Source organism: Patagioenas fasciata, chromosome 2 (assembly GCF_037038585.1).
Source record: "Patagioenas fasciata isolate bPatFas1 chromosome 2, bPatFas1.hap1, whole genome shotgun sequence".
NCBI classification, from domain to species: domain Eukaryota; kingdom Metazoa; phylum Chordata; class Aves; order Columbiformes; family Columbidae; genus Patagioenas; species Patagioenas fasciata.
The window spans coordinates 96,114,172-96,125,329 of NC_092521.1; the positions used below are offsets into that span (position 1 = coordinate 96,114,172).

The window sequence follows — 11,158 nt, forward strand, 5'->3', positions numbered from 1 at the left end:
CCAAACAGATAGTCCACTTGGCCTCTCTCATGCTGGTTGACAGACATGAGTTTTCGAGTCAGCAGGTGAACCATGACTTCTAAGAGCAGTGGTTTGTTTATTCTTCCACTGTACAAAGGGTTTCAGTGGAACAGAACAAATCTAACTGGGCAAATTTCCATTTCTATTTCATATTTCCTTCTGTATGTGCATCGCCAACTGGCCTTATAGAATGTTATTACTACGTTTGCAAGCATTATCCCTGGCTTCACATTAGGAGGTGTCTGACCCATAAGAATCTTTCATGACCCTGTTTTCCAGGCAAGCAGGAGAACATGTGAAATGCAAAGTTGAGAATATAAAGGGACTATTGTCTTATTCAAGATAAGCCAAGAGACCGTATTACAGGAAGTTAACCTTTGGTGTACTCTATCATTTTGGCTGGGATCATATAGGCAAGTAGGAAGGGGACATTCTCCTGAGGTACCTGGCAGATGAATGCCAGATGGCACTGTCATAATACACAAAAAATAGCTAAATACCTACTGGTTGTGTTCAATACAAAAGGAACATTTTTCTTTTTTGAATCCTGCAGGGTAGAACTCAGACAAGCATCTTAATGAAAACATTGCAGTAACTGAAATGTGAAGCTGGAACTCCAAAGAATTCTCCAAAAGCTTTGAGTGGCTTTTTAGGCTCTGTTCTCATCAGGCCTAATGGATCTTCGAAAGGGAGAACGGTTTACCAAAGACAAGCATTTTAAGTACAGCATGTTTACGTGGTAGGTAAATAAGAGTTTGGAGGGAGGCTTGATGAAGAACAAAATGATGAAGCTTTACTGATGAGGCCAGTGCTGCCTATATTGTCTGGCTAAGTAGATGCAGTTGTCAGCCTAGGTCAAATTGAGGGATTCAGTTTTCTGTGGGGAACATTCTTCCTTGGCAGTTGCTGAATCTCAGTCAGGAACGTGTAAAGAAAAATCTCAGGCCCCTGTCATCAACAGCACTGTGATGCAGCAGCACCTAGCTGAGGGGAAACCTGTTTACTTTTCCCATGTTAAAATATGTCCGTTTCAATTTCCATACAAGATTATAAGAACAAAAATATGCTGCCCTTTAGGGGAATGGCATTTGGCTAAATACCATGCATTGCTACAAACCTTAGATGTGAAGGGCTGCATGCAAACATTTACATAGAACATTATGGATGTGGAGCTGGGTCTTGGTCCTGTAGGAAAAATATTTCTGACTGCCTGGCTCTTTCAGGCTATGAAATTTAATGCCTGCTGAAAATGGCCAAGTAGGTAGGTGTGGTGCTGTGACAGAAACTGAACGGTTAGCTCTGCCTTTCGGCTCGTGTCCTTAAATTCTCTTCACCAGGCTTTATACAGCCTGTTTTGCTAATAGCTGAGCTTACCTAGTTCACTAAAGCAATACACTTACATAGGCATGCCTCAGTCTTTATTGTTCTGTATTCTGGCCTATTGAAGATTGGAGAAGTCTTCCTCAAAGCTTCCCAGAAACGCTGCTAACGTTTGTCTGTTCATTGTCTTTGGTGGTTGCATCTTCTTTCATTAACTAGGCTAGCTGGTGTTGAAAACCAAACAGAAGGTAATGACAGACCACAGCAAGCTGTCTGTTGCTGCAGATGGATGATACCTCTAGGATTTGGGTCAGAAAACACTTGGCAAGCCTCCCTCTCAATTCTTCTTGTCACATGTTGAGGAAGTCTGCTTAGTGGCAGGGGTGAAGAAGGAAGCTGAAATCTTAAAATGGCTGCAATATAATTTTTTTGTTGTTGTTTAATTTTTCTTTAGCTTTGAAGCTATTTACAGTGTATCTTGCCAATTTATTCATACTGTTGCTGTCATGTTTTTTTTTTTTTTCTGATTCTTTGCTTTCAGAACAAGGGAAAAAAAGAACCCATGCAATCCCATTTAATTTTGCAATGGCAGGAAAAACAAGGTTTACTTATTCCCCCTTTGGAACCGAACCTTGCAGAGGTACTATAAGAAGCCATTTGTTTTCTTTAAACACAGTTCAACTTCACACAGGCGCGCACACACATTCAGATGGTTTCCACTCGAAATTCCTCATCTAATCCAAATAGTTCTCAGTCTTGACTGCCGAGCTGTGAAGGGGCTCCCCTAGCCCCGTGCCTCCCCTAGCCCCCAGTGCTCTGGGCTGCGGAAGGCAGCGCACACACGGAGTTTGCACACTTTTGCTCACTTGCAGAAATGCGCTTTCAAAAGCTTTGGCCCCTGCCTTTTCGCTGCTGCTCGTGAAAAGGAGAGGGATATTTGAGGAAGTCCATCATTTATTTGGAGACTCTCTTTATCACGTACCCTGCTATCTTGGGCAGAGTGAGTTTGAGCTTTGCAAGCCTGCAGAACGAGTCGCTGTGTGTAAAGCTGACAGTCAGGTGGACCCACAGGGTTTGGAGGGAAACAGAAGTGAACTGCACCATTACGCTGTCTGTACCCTCGCTGCTCTGTGTAAACTAACATTCCGTGTTGTTTATAGTTCTTCAGTACAGTCTGTTAAACAAATGCCTCTTCTTCTTTTTTACTTCTTCTAGAGCACAAATGGGTGACAGATGGCAGAATTGTGGCAGAGCTGCTGGACACTACTGCACTACTCTAACCATTGGCTCTACAGACTCTTCTGTCCTGGTAGTCCCTTTTCCCTGGGAAAGGTTAGAAACTGCCAATGCTCCAACACCCTCCTTTGCCAAGAAATGGTCCCTTGATGGAACTGAAGCTGCTGTGGCTGCAGGCAGGGGAAGACAATTCTGCAGGCATGAGGCTGGCCTGGAAAGCAGAACTTTGGAGGTGGGAGAATGCCTGTGTTTTGGTCCAGGCTCTGGAGATGCTGAGACTGTGTTGTCCTGACTTTGTCACGTTCCTTTATCTTTACGAGGACTTGCAAAGCCAATTTATTCATCACAGTGCAGTATACCAGCAGCTGGTTTCATATTTAACCAGTAGGAATTATTTTGCAGACATATCTCCTTTGTCTGCCTATCATCTGGAGAAACAATTGGTGCATATAGACCAAAGTTGACCAGACTTCTTTCTTTATATTGTGATACCAGTTGTATTGCTCATTGACCCATAGGGTTACATTACGTGCTATGGAAATACATAATCAAAATAATAACATTTCAAGATGCACATTTAAATATATCATATACACTTTTTCATAGAGAGGGAAGGAAGTTATTTTGTTTCATGCTCTCAATGATGTATATTACTTTTTGTGGCTCAAACCCATGCAAAACGAATAAAACAGAACAAATGAAAAGGCACGAAGACTTTTGTCCAAGAAGGTCACAAACTAAATTTAGACTGAGGTGATGAGTTAGGTTAACAACCAGAGGTGGGGCAGTAGGTTAGGGAAGAGCAAGGGTAATTATAGAAGTAAGATTACATGCAGTCCATGCAGTACACCCTAATACACTTACTTATGCCCTGCTCTAGCCGAATGCTGTGGAGAAATGGCCAAAGATTAGCCCTCAGGGGCAGAGAACTATCTTTGTGGTGTTCCTTTTTGCAGTGCTTAGTTCAGTGGGACACTGATCCCTGTTTGAAGTCCCTGAGCACTATAGCAATATAAACAATACACACAAAATAGTAGCAATAAGATCCCTTCACCCAGCTCTTTTCTGAATGCTGTGCCCCTTTTTTTTTTTTGTCTGAGCCTAACCTAAGAAAAAGGAAGGACTGTGCAGCCATTATTTTGGGTGTTTTTACCTTTTGGAAGATAAGAACAAAGGTAAAGTACCCTTTCAGAAAGGATGTTTTAAGGTGTGACTAAATTTGATATTAGCCCTGTCTTCCTGTTTGACACTTAGCGATACCTGAAATGTTTGGATCTGATTATGTAGAGGTAGGAATACCAGAAAAAAAGGACCAAATAATATCTGGTCATAGTTTGCAACCCAACTTCTGGTAAGGAAGTGGGAAGAGGACAGATTATATATATATATATTTTTTTTTTTTTTCTAAGAAGACAGAAGTTCTCGAGAATCGTTTCGCAGAAGCACAGATGCTTGCAAAAAAGGCATCAAACACTCGTGCCTGACAAAAGGTCTTTGCTTCTGATGGCAGAAGTGAAGCCCAGCAAAGCTTGCCAGACTCAGGAAGGTCAGTAGCTTTGTGGGCTAAGAAACATACGATCTGCTCCATCAGGATTAGCATGTGCAGTTTGCTCCAATATGATGGTCTTTGGAATTTAAGAATAACCTGGAAAAGTCAAACTGTGTTTAGGGCTTAGTTTTACATGGGGACTGAGCCCAGCATTCATGCCACAGATAGGTTTCTGACATATTTTGGCCACATTGTGAGGTGTTAAAGTTTAGCTGGAAAAGAGTTTAAACACTGCTGCTTTACTGGTTTGGGCCCCGCAGTGGCCACTGTTCTCTGCTCCTTTACCTGTTATTTCATCCTTTAAGTCCAACTCCCTCCAGAAGCACGAGCTCTCATGCAGCTGGTAATTCTTATGCGTCCAAGTAATGTGGTTTTGGTCCAGAAGACACGGGCAGAGTTTGCCTAATTAGTTTCCTGTCACTATAGCCAAGGCAGAAATTTAAGGTACAGTAACTCATTTTATAGTCACTCTATCTGGCACTGAATATAGATTGGAAAAATTCTTTGCTTGAGCAAGATGTGTGGTAATATTGTTATGCTATATTAAAGCACTCTTTAAAAATAAATTAGATTCTCATGAGTACAAGAGACTAGTAGACCCTACCACAGCCAGACCCAACACAGACAAGTCTCCTCCTCACCCAGGAGTGCTAAATTTTTCTGTGAAGAGGAAAGCCAGCCAAAATGGTGTACTTTTTTTTTTTCCTCTCTTTTGGTGACCACTAAACAATTTGCTCTTGGGTCTTCAGAAAGACTAGATAAAGTATTATTTGTAGACAGAGCACCTTAGGAACCACAGACAGCTATTCATCAGGGCTGTGCATGCACATTTCCCCACACCAAACCAAGTAGTTGTATCAAGGGTCTCAAATATTTAGGGAATAAATACTTGCTCTGCTTCTACATGCTGTTTTCCTTCTGGTGGTTCCTCTCAGCCTTCAAGAGCTGCCCCTTAAATGCTGCTTGTGAATGGAAAAAATCATGTACTTTCAAATTCTCTCCTGGGGAATGAGGGCTCATATCTCTCCCTCTCACACTGATACTGTAATTTCACACTTTTTTTTTTTGTCAGCAGTTGGGCCTCTTCTCATTATATATGACATGCATGTTTCATTTTCAGCAGGGCTGTTATAGTTTGAGAGACCTGATGAGCAAGAGAAAGGGAAGTGGCTGGGTGGAAGGCCTGTACCCAAAGGGAAGTGGCCACAGGAGGCAGTGGGCTCTCCTGTGTCCCAAATAGTCCCACTTTTGTCCTCTGCACTGCTGTCCTCCCCCAGATGATGCAGTTTTGCTGACACCAAAGCCTCCAGTGAGACCAGAGCCTTTCCAGCTGCTATTGCAAAGCAATATGTACACACAGGGGGAAGAAACAGGGCTAGAATGGATCAATTAGAAATACTGTATTGTGCCTTGCCATTGGCATGACATTAGGGCATAGAAAGCCTGTGGGTGACTAGCTGAGCTTTTGCTTAAACAAAAAAAAGTCCAATGTGGTATTTGTTGGATGGAAACTAAACTAAACTAGATAGGGGTCAGGCTCTCCAATGACTTATGATTTACAGTAGCTAGGAGCTAGTCCATTGTATCTGAATAATGTCATGACCCGACTGTGGTTAATTGTCACCCAATTATCAAAACTTTCTGGGCTGATTATCATCTCAGAATAGCTCACACATTACAAGTCTTGCCTCTCACCGGGAGAGAGGGAAGATGTGGAACCCTGTGTGGAAGAGAAGATGGGAATGCTACTCTGCATTTCGTAGCTTGACTTAACATGGCTCAATATTTAATACACTGAAAAATAGTTTGACAATTCGATGGAGGCTACTTCTTTCCATGTCTGCGGATGGAGTGAGCTCTCGGGCACTTATATAATTGCTACTGGCTGCTGGTGCTACGCTGTTTGCTTGAAGAGGGTTGTGCAATCTGAATCTGATGTCTGGGCACTACTATGGGTCTTCAGTTTTTCTGCTTTAGTTGCTTATGGAACTTGCCATACATAGGAAAAGAACTGAATTAAAATAATTTAACTGTAAAGAAAATATTTTTGTATAAATAGCCACCCCAGACCTATAAGGCTGTTGTGTAGCAAAATTAAGCTAGGTATATCTGTGTATAAGTATATGCAGCTCAGGTTTTGAATACCCAAAGAATACTTTCATCTGGATGTCTGTTACTGATAACAGTGCAGCATCAGAAGTGTTAGATGGGTTCTCTGAGCATGACAAGAACTGATAGCTGTAAGTAATGGCCTATAAACTCTGCATTTCTTTAAACGCAGCCCACACTGTGGAAATGCAATCAAACTTCCTTTATATGAAACCTTCATGTACTCTCGCAATTCTTTTCCTTCTGCATTTCCACCATCCTGCCCCTTGGCACTGGTTCATGCTGACATGTTATTCAGGTTGTCTCTGAAGGTGGCCCAAGGAGTCATACATATTATTTACATCACAACAGAGCCTGGGGACACCAGACAGGACTGGGGATCTGTTGTGCCAGCTGCTATTCAGCCTTTAAGTACAAAGATAGTCAGTCCTAAAGAGGTTTCTGTCTTGAATTCCTATCTTGAATTTTCACAGGTAGATAGAGGGAAATGATTGTTTTGCTGATGCTTCAGACTCTCCATTCAAGCTGCTGTGAGTAACAGTCTTAAGGAAAAACTACTCTGTTGCCGAGGTATCTGGCAGCAAGACTGCCAAACGGAGATATCCGAAGTTCATCTGCTGGTGGTGCAGAACCCACAGCAGTCAACCAGTGGCAGGTAACACAGACCATGTAAAATTAAAGTGAACACTAAGATTTCACAGATTCATTGTGAGGCCAATCTGATGCTCGTATTCAGGGCATGTGTGTGTTTCCACCTCAAAAGGAAATAAAACAATCCCCCCAAGTCTGTCAGAATCAACCAGATTTTTTAAAGCTTTTTACTGGAAAAAAAAACCTTTAAACCATTTAAAGCCATGTTAGAAAGTCAGTCTGTAAGTATACAAAACACTGGAGACCATCATATGTTAATCTGAGCTTAACAAAACACATAGCATTACCAAGTATAATTATGCAGTCCAGCTATTAGTAGCTTTACCTCTGGCTGTTCTTCATCCTGCTTTCAAGTTACATCCTTTCCTTTCATCTTATTCTACACCACATGAAACAGGTGAGCTGTACCCTTTATATAGCTCAGGGCTCCAGTCACATGGCTCTCAAAGCTTGGTATCTTCATTTAATCAGATAAAAGAATCGAAATAATCAGAGATCTTTCATGAACTCCATGCCAAAATTTAATTCTGTTAAGCATTCAAAGCTTACCAAGTTCAAAAAAAAAAAAAAAAAAAAAAAAAAGAAGAAAAAAATTAATTATTTTTTCCTCGGAATATCTACTTTGAAAAGCTGCCCTGGGGGGTACATTTGTAGTTTGGGAGAATATCTCTCACAAATCAGCCACACATGACTGCTAGCAAGTTCCACAAAAAGAGAACTCCAATGCTTTTTATTGTCAAGGCAACACTGTGGTTTCTGCATCGCATTTATTCATGAATAGATAGTAACAGCATCCACTTATTATCTGATTCCATTTGAATTTTTATCTTGACTTAACTGCCAGTGATTTCTTACAGGAAAATACAACTTGTTTAGGGTTATCTTCACTGGGAACAACTTTTGACAGCACAGAGATGGTGATAACTTCCCCTAAAGTCAGCATTTGGTACCTCACCACTGGATTAGATGACAGTGTCAGTAAGTTAAACTGGACAGAGCAGTCATTTTCAGTTTTGCCATCTTTGAATCCATGGGTAGGACTAGTGAATTATTTTTAAGGGGTCTGTGAAAGGTAACTTAGATAAGGCAGACTCATGACAACAGGCTTAAATTTGCTTGAAAGGAGCCTGAAGCACCTCTGGAAAATGCTGTGAGGTCCATGGACTGGAAAAGATTAGAACCCTGAGGCTACGCTATCTGCTCTGATTTAGGAGCTTGAGTCCATGTTATCTGTTGTGCCATTCTTTCTCCAGCACGAGATTAACCACACATTCTCTCATAGGGGTATCTCAAGGACCTCCTCCCACCAAGACCATCTGACCCCAGAGAGTGCAGATATTGCCCTGACAGCATACAGCAGTTCTGTTTATCTCCATTGTATGTTTTTCTTCACAGCATCAGCTGACTTGATAGTCGTCAGTGTGTACATGAATGTCATGGCATATCACATGCTCCAGGACTAGGCCTCAGAGAAGCTGCGACAGTACCTTGTAGGTAGGTCAAATTTTGCCTGACCTTCCTATATTCCCATGAACATAAACAGTGAGACATCTTATTAAGTTTCTATCAAGATCTGTGTTGCTTTTAGCAGCAGAGAAGGTTTAAGATATCTGTTAGTATGAAAAGAAATAAAATGTGCATGTGTGAGTTTGACTGTGAGATGAAAAGCTGTGTTTTCCAGAGAAGTACTTTTTGATAGTTTTGCTGTGAGTTTATCTGCTCTGTTAACTTGCCTTCCTGACATGGGGGTCACTTTTGTGTATGTTTGGTAAAGACTTTTGGAGATCCTCTTGTCCAACCTCTTGCTCCAGACAGGGCAGACTATAAAGTTAGGTCAGGTTCTCAGGGCTTTGTCCAGTCAAACTTTGAGTATCTCCACAGGTGGACATTCCACCCTCTGGTCAGCCTTTACAGTGGTGAAAATTTTTAATCTCAGGGTATTTTTCTCCCTTTATATTAATAAAAATTTTTCTGGTGGCACCTTGTGCCTGTCGCCTCCCACCCTCTCACTGTGCACCCTCCAAGTAAAGCCTGGCCCTGCCTTCCCCATGCTCTCCCATGTGGTAGTTGCAGACTGCAGTACCATCCCCTTGATCCATTAAAGCTGAACAAGCCCGGCTCCCTGTCTCCTCTCCTACACCCTGTGCTCCACCTCCCTGGCCATCTTGATGGCCCTGCACTGGACTCAGTCTGCTATGTCCACACCTGTCTGGCACCAGGGAGCCAAGGCAGGAGAAAGCATTCCCCATGCAAGCTCCTAAGTGCTGCATATGGAGGAATAATCACTTCCTGCAACCTGCTGGCTACACACTTGCTGAAACAGCCTAGCATTTGGGGTTGAGTCACAAGGAGGAGGTGGAGGTAACCATGGGTTAAGGATGGATATGCTGTAGGGCGCTGAGGTAATACTGCTACCCACACTTCCATTGCAAGTAGAATGGCATGGTTTCGGCAAACAGGGTGTTTGCTTGCAGCTTTCTGCCCCACCCTGCTGCTCAGACAGCTGAGATGCTCATGAATCACTGTAATTCAAAAAGAGTGTAGTTTGCTGTCAATTGCCACAGCTGTGAGCTGCAGCATTCAAACAGATGATTCACAAAGGGCTCAACTTCCCAGGCCCAGGGGCTGGGAAGGCCACCAGTGGCAATGCCAGACATTGCAACCTCATCTGTGTATGAGGGACCTTACCTGCACCATGGGAGTTAGTGGGATTTGAGTTAAAACTTCAATGGTTATTCCTTTACATCCTTTTCCTCTGTTCCTCTGCATTTGCTATCAAAGCTGCTGGGGAGTGTGTTAAGGGATTTGTTTGCTATTTTGTTATTGGATTTGGCTGGAGAACTGTTGTGGGGAATTATGTGGAGGGGAGTTCTCCCTCTTCTCCTAGCTCAACTGTGGAAATGTGACAAGGTCACCAAAGAGCGGTCAAATTTCTTTATCAAGCAGTAGACAGATTTCATATGGGTCATCACAGGAACTCCAACCTTAATGCTGCCACCACGAACAGTCTTACAAGAACTGTGAACTATTTGGCAGAAAACTGGCAGTTTTGTAACCAAAATCCAGTTTTGCAGGAAAGTTAGCTTTGTGCCTTTTTTTTTTTTTTTTGGATACTGTTTTGCTGTTGTGAAAAGCAATACATATGGAAGCCCATTTGAGCCTAAGGCTATTGTTGATATAATCTTGACTCATTCTTGGCATTTATTCTTCATCTTCCTTCAATAGCTCAGCTGGTAGAGCGGAGGACTGTAGGCTGTCTATGCAAAGGAATCCTTAGGTCGCTGGTTCAATTCCGGCTCGAAGGAAAGGTTTTGAGGTTTTGGCTCTATGTATTTCACTTATTTCTGGAATTTACAGCTTTGCAGAACTGCCCTTACCAACCATATGCCACTCTAGGCTCTCTGAGAAATTTAGTCTACTTAAAACATATCAGTTTCAAGGATTTCATTTTTACTACCCACCTTGCCTGCTTCAGCTGATTCTTATGATGCAGGTGCTTTGATCATTGCCACCTCCCTACCTAACCAGTTGATGCGGAATGTATGGGCTTGTCAAGGTTTAATTGCAAGGCAACAGTAAACTGTGCCAGATGCTCTCTGTTACCCACTCACTCACCCTCCATGCATATGAAAGATGATAAGGAGGAAGGGAGACTGTGCAAGTTGAAAAAAAGTTTTAAAATGCTTTACTGATGCTACTAGTAAATAGAGAAAATATACAAAATATACAAAACCAATCCTGAGTATCCCGGATAGCAGCGTTCCCCAATGTGAAGTTGGCCTGGCTCCAGCAGCTGCAGGGCAGGCACCTGGAAGTCCTGGGCAGGACTTCACAGCAAACTGGAACTGTTTTCAGGGATGCAGGGTCTCAGGCCTTGGATCACAGGCATGGGTGGAAGGGTCCTCTCTAGATGCTGGCCATGGTCGAAGAGAGTGAGACCCTTGTGATCTCCCACTTTTATAGGTTGTATGACATGGATGGGATGGAATACTCAGTCAGTTTTAGTCACCTGTTCTGCCCCCCCTTCCTTGCAAATCACCCCTGTTGCAGTGGAGCTGGTGGAATTTTATCGGTTCTCAGTTGTTATAGCAATAAATCTAAACATGAACTCCTTCTGTGTTCCATTGGTCACTCTTACCGGTTTTGGAGTGCAGTCTCTGAAAGATGTGTAGCTAAATTCAGAAAAGTGCAGTTACTTAGAAGGTACTTAAAAGAACTTAGCTGGAAGGAAAAATCCCTAAAAGAGAACTGGTCTTGTTTTTAACAAAACCA

The 11,158-nt window shown here is 42.4% G+C and overlaps 1 non-coding gene across 1 annotated transcript; it reads left to right on the forward strand.

Annotated features, from left to right (window-relative positions):
• The first annotated feature begins 10,101 nt into the window (after positions 1-10,101).
• Positions 10,102-10,191, forward strand: TRNAY-GUA (transfer RNA tyrosine (anticodon GUA)). Its single transcript is given in 2 exon segments — positions 10,102-10,138; positions 10,156-10,191. It is a non-coding gene; the product is annotated as a tRNA-Tyr (tRNA).
• Positions 10,192-11,158: the final 967 nt, after the last annotated feature.